This window comes from Girardinichthys multiradiatus, chromosome 24 (genome assembly GCF_021462225.1).
Source record: "Girardinichthys multiradiatus isolate DD_20200921_A chromosome 24, DD_fGirMul_XY1, whole genome shotgun sequence".
Classification (NCBI taxonomy): Eukaryota; Metazoa; Chordata; class Actinopteri; order Cyprinodontiformes; family Goodeidae; genus Girardinichthys; species Girardinichthys multiradiatus.
In genome coordinates, this window is record NC_061816.1 from 12,705,913 (window position 1) to 12,711,912 (window position 6,000).

Sequence of the window (6,000 nt, forward strand, 5' to 3'; positions counted from 1 at the left end):
CCCAAACAATTACATAATGGTGTGGTAGGAAACAAAAAAGTTTGTGATAGACGTGACTACATGTGAGCATAGTAAAAAGCACAAAGAAATTAGACATTATGATGCTATTAGACCTTGTTTACGGTGTAGAAATATGTGACTTACATAATTTAGCTTACAGTTATTAGGTAGGCCTATATATTTTTTCAGAACAATGACTACATGACAGTATGGTTATCTTCAGAGAGGTAAAACTAAGGCAGCTAAAGAACTAAATTTATTTTTATGATTTTTTTTTATACAGTAATATCCTGCATTTGAATAAATACTTGGGCTGCATGGTGGCGCAGTTGGTAGCACTGTTGCCTTGCAGCAAGAAGGTCCTGGGTTCAATTCCCAGCCAGGGGTCTTTCTGCATGGAGTTTGCATGTTCTCCCCGTGCATGCGTGGGTTCTCACCGGGTACTCCGGCTTCCTCCCACAGTCCAAAGACATGACCTGTTAGGTTAATTGGTCACTCTAAATTGCCCTTAGGTGTATGAATGAGTGTGTGCATGGTTGTTTGTGTGATGCCCTGCGATGGACTGGCGATCTGTCCAGGGTGTACCCTGCCTCTCGCCCATAGACTGCTGGAGATAGGCACCAGCTCCCCCGCGACCCACTATGGAATAAGCGGTAGAAAAAATGACTGACTGAATAAATACTTTGCCAGTTATTTTAAGGAAACACGGAATTTCTAGTGCAATGAAATTGGTTCCGAGCAACAAGCTCAGAAAAATGCTACTAAATTCAATGTGTATTTGATAGTTTTGCTTAAGCCAATAATCAAAGCAACCCTAAATACAGGGTTCCTATACTTTTTTCTGATAAAAAGTATATAGTTTAAGGTCATAAGGATGGAGGAGAGGCAGAAAACAATGAGGCAAGGGAGGTAGGACACTAGATAGCACGGGATGTATGGCAGAAGAGAGGAAGGTAGAATGGAAGGCAGGACACAAAGGAAGGAACCACAGAGGTAAGGAAAGGATGAAGATGAAAAAGTAGGGAATAAAGTAAGGAGGTTACAATGAATCAAGGAAAAACAAGAAAAGTAAGGAAGGAGAGAATGAGTAGAGGTAGGGCATAAGGATGAAAGGACAAAAACGAAGGTAAGACAAGGAAGGAAACGAGAAAGGACACAATGAATGAAAAGAATAAAGGAATAAAGGAGGGGAGTGGTGATAAAAGGGTAGACAAAGAAAGAATGGAGGACACAAAGTATAAGACAACGGAAGGAAGGAAGGAAGGAAGGAAGGAATGAGACATAGCAGAAAGGCAAACATTTAGACAATGGGATAGGGAATAAAGCCGTGAACTCTAAATATTTTTCCATTAATCTTGTTTGCCTTATTCCACTGACTTTTCTCAACTTGGAAAATCCTGAAATCACTTTTCTGTACTTTTCCAGACTATGTAGGAGAACCCTGTCAATAATTGGTACAAATAACAAGTAAAAATAGTATATAATTTTAGCAGCAGTAGGATTATTAATTGCTCTTTGTGACAGAAATAAATTTCTATTAGGTAATGTTCTACAGTGGTTTTAAATTGCTGTGGTCAAAACGTGATGCAGCAAAACCATTTTATTTTATACAGAGAGAATCAAATAATTCTAACAAAATAATTAAGTAAAAAGCCCTGTCAAATAGAATTATTTGGGTTGCTCAGCAGGCTTTCATTCATTGAATACAAGCGTGCCTAACGTGAATACTGTCAATGTGCAAAGAGGCTTTAAGAAATGCTGCAAGGCAGTGGTCTTAGAGGCCATCTCTGCCAGAACACTATTTAAAATCTGACATGTTAACCCAGAAACAATAACCACCTACACAACCACTGCTACTGTTTTAGGCAGAGGCTCGAGTGAAATCCCTGAAGCTCATTACAGCCAAAAAGAATTACTGTGGTTCATCCAGTGAGAAAAACCGCTGTAATTCAAGCTTTTTATAAACTTTCCAATAGTTTGACTACATTACTGAGCTCATGTTCAGTCCTTCAGACGTTAAAAGTTTTCCATCCCCCACATGCTGCAAAGAGTCGATCCACAGGGGAGCATTGTGCATGTTTGAGACTCACCGACTGCATGTAGATCCTTCAGGTCAAGTTCAGAAAAAGAAGGACAAAAAATATCTACTTCTGCTCCTCATCCTCTGCTTCCATTAGCTGAACAGAAGTGTTATTTCTTAATGTGGGGCATATTTAAATTTAAACAGATAAATTGTCTAGAACGTGTCTTACCTGACCCAGTGACACATCTGGAAGTCGAACTCTTCATCAACATACTGGACTGGACAGCTGACGTGAGTTCTGTGGTACAAAGTGAAAGTTTATCCAACATATGTGGATACACACTGTTGATTTTCTCCCCATACAGCCTCATATCAACGTTATGAGACAGCAGATGTTGGGTGGAGGTCCCTAACTTGTACTGTAACTGCTATTCTTAAAACTGCCAAACTAATAATAGCTTCAACCAGAACCATTCGCTTGTCTTCTCAGATGTGCTTCTGTAAAATGACCTGAAGATCGTAGATAAGCAGACTATAATAGAATGAAGATTTTATTTTCTATTTTCATAAACATGGCCAACAAATTGACAACATGGCAAATATGTACAAAATCTAGGCAGAGTTGAATAAAATGAGGTAAATGTTTGTTGTTTAAATTAAAATTCTTTACATCTCTTCTGAAGGAAAAAAAAATAGCTCATACATCAATGTTTCCTCAAAAGGAACTGAATATTTATTAGGTTGTCATAATCTGTTCATAACTCAGTACTACCGCAGTTTACAGTTATATCAAGTCTCTGCAAAGGCCACAGGTTGGTAATGCAAACAAATTTAGGAGCATTTCACTGGTGCAGACCAGGGAAATTGTGCTTTTTGCCCAATTTCTGGTTTTTAGATGTGGCAGGTATAATACAGGTCCTTCTCAAAATATTAGTATATTGTGATAAAGTTCATTATTTTCCATAATGTAATGATGAAAATTTAACACGCATATATTTTAGATTCATTGCACACTAACTGAAATATTTCAGGTCTTTTATTATCTTAATACAGATGATTTTAGCATACAGCTCATGAAAACCCAAAATTCCTATCTCACAAAATTAGCATATCATTAAAAGGGTCTCTAAACGAGCTATGAACCTAATCATCTGAATCAACGAGTTAACTCTAAACACCTGCAAAAGATTCCTGAGGCCTTTAAAACTCCCAGCCTGGTTCATCACTCAAAACCCCAATCATGGGTAAGACTGCCGACCTGACTGCTGTCCAGAAGGCCACTATTGACACCCTCAAGCAAGAGGGTAAGACACAGAAAGACATTTCTGAACGAATAGGCTGTTCCCAGAGTGCTGTATCAAGGCACCTCAGTGGGAAGTCTGTGGGAAGGAAAAAGTGTGGCAGAAAACGCTGCACAACGAGAAGAGGTGACCGGACCCTGAGGAAGATTGTGGAGAAGTGCCGATTCCAGACCTTGGGGGACCTGCAGAAGCAGTGGACTGAGTCTGGAGTAGAAACATCCAGAGCCACCGTGCACAGGCGTGTGCAGGAAATGGGTTACAGGTGCCGCATTCCCCAGGTCAAGCCACTTTTGAACCAGAAACAGCAGCAGAAGCGCCTGACCTGGGCTACAGAGAAGCAGCACTGGACTGTTGCTCAGTGGTCCAAAGTACTTTTTTCGGATGAAAGCAAATTCTGCATGTCATTCGGAAATCAAGGTGCCAGAGTCTGGAGGAAGACTGGGGAGAAGGAAATGCCAAAATGCCAGAAGTCCAGTGTCAAGTTCCCACAGTCAGTGATGGTCTGGGGTGCCGTGTCAGCTGCTGGTGTTGGTCCACTGTGTTTTATCAAGGGCAGGGTCAATGCAGCTAGCTATCAGGAGATTTTGGAGCACTTCATGCTTCCATCTGCTGAAAAGCTTTATGGAGATGAAGATTTCATTTTTCAGCACGACCTGGCACCTGCTCACAGTGCCAAAACCACTGGTAAATGGTTTACTGACCATGGTATCACTGTGCTCAATTGGCCTGCCAACTCTCCTGACCTGAACCCCATAGAGAATCTGTGGGATATTGTGAAGAGAACGTTGAGAGACTCAAGACCCAACACTCTGGATGAGCTAAAGGCCGCTATCGAAGCATCCTGGGCCTCCATAAGACCTCAGCAGTGCCACAGGCTGATTGCCTCCATGCCACGCCGCATTGAAGCAGTCATTTCTGCAAAAGGATTCCCGACCAAGTATTGAGTGCATAACTGTACATGATTATTTGAAGGTTGACGTTTTTTGTATTAAAAACACTTTTCTTTTATTGGTCGGATGAAATATGCTAATTTTGTGAGATAGGAATTTTGGGTTTTCATGAGCTGTATGTCAAAATCATCCCTATTAAGACAATAAAAGACCTGAAATATTTCAGTTAGTGTGCAATGAATCTAAAATATATGAATGTTAAATTTTCATCATGACATTATGGAAAATAATGAACTTTATCACAATATGCTAATATTTTGAGAAGGACCTGTATTTTGGACCATTTGCACTAATTTATTTCTGTCACATATCTACTTTGAAAAATCATCTGGAACACTAACATGTGACAAATCTCTATATTGCAGGGTCCTGTCATGACCACAGACATACTGAAGCACGTTTTAACAATTTTACATTCAAAATGAGGGGTAGTAGAGAATATAGATCAGCTTAATAAGATACAAAATTCAGTTTTAGTTTTTGGCACAGACAATCATTGAGAGTAGCTGACATTAGAACATCAAACCCTGGCAATGATTCCCTCAGGTCAAAAACATTTGTGTCGTATTGGATTCAAAAAAGTATCAGTTACTCTTCCAGTCCAATGCAGAGACATTAGTTTACGCTTTTATAACTTGTAGAATAGATTTTTGTGTTGTTGTGCTTGTTCCTAAAAGACCAACAACTCCACTACAGCTAAGTTAGCTTCAAGAATGCTGACGAGCACCAGAAAGCGAGTTCACATCACATAGATTTCAACGTTTAGCTTCTTGTCCATTTTAAAACTGATCTTATAAAGTTATTCTTACTGGTGTTTAAATGTCTTCATTTTGTTCTAAATGCAATCTAGACCCCCCAGGTCCTCTGTAAAGGGTCTCCGTTGGTACCTAGAGGGAGAACTAAAACATACATAAAGTGTCTTTTTCTTATTGTGGCTTTCAGCTGTGAAACAGCCTTTGTTTTTAATGCATCTGTTCTGGTTTAAAACTCTGTATGTTGCTTGTGTTACACTAGGCTGTACCAAAAGACAGTAATAACCTGTTCCTATTTAGACTAAAACACAATAAATAAATAAAAGTGTAATTTATGGTTATAAAAAGAAAATTAAACCAACTTAAAGCAAAGTCATACTGCAATCCAATTACAAAACAAAAAGTACTCGTGTTACATTAAAAATATCATCGCCTGGCCAATAAGCAGCTAAAACAGGGATTGCTTAAGTTTTGTTCAACAACAAAAAATACATTTCACTAAAAAGTAAAACTAAAGACTAAAAACTAAAGAGAGCCAATTAAGTCATTAACTTACCAGTTGCAGTATGAAGACAGCAGGCAGGCAGGTTTTAAGAGGGGAAGGACATAAATATAAAATATAAATGTAATTTTCTGATAAAAGAAATGAATTAGTTCAAGAAAAAAGTGAAGATTTGTGGAAGGAGATGCTGTTTACTGGGATAAAGCTAACAAGCAGACGAGGAGCAGCTGTGCAGGCAGGTGGCAGTCGTGACCAACAGGGACAGGGATGTTTAGGGCACATGCGCTAACAAGTGAGATAATGACTTCTAGAGACTCAAACTGCAAATGTTTGCACAAAAAATACTCTTTACGCAAACCACACTTGTTTGCTGCAGTGGCAAAATATGTAAAAAATCTTTCATTTAAGTAGCATGCAGTAAGAAACCTCTATCATACATATATGTATTCAGTAAAGAAATAATAACCCTTAA

General features: G+C 39.0%; 1 protein-coding gene across 2 annotated transcripts in view; it reads right to left on the reverse strand.

Moving 5' to 3' along the window:
• The window catches only part of LOC124861661 (interleukin-1 receptor accessory protein-like 1), a 445,259-nt gene extending 439,467 nt beyond the window's left edge, over positions 1 to 5,792 (reverse strand). For both annotated transcript variants that reach the window (XM_047355550.1, XM_047355548.1), the window contains exons 1-3: positions 5,583 to 5,792; positions 2,253 to 2,321; positions 2,091 to 2,177 (exon numbers count right to left, since the gene is read on the reverse strand). The gene's annotated coding sequence lies outside the window, so the exon portion shown is untranslated. The remainder of the gene's footprint in view (positions 1 to 2,090; positions 2,178 to 2,252; positions 2,322 to 5,582) is intronic.
• Positions 5,793 to 6,000: the final 208 nt, after the last annotated feature.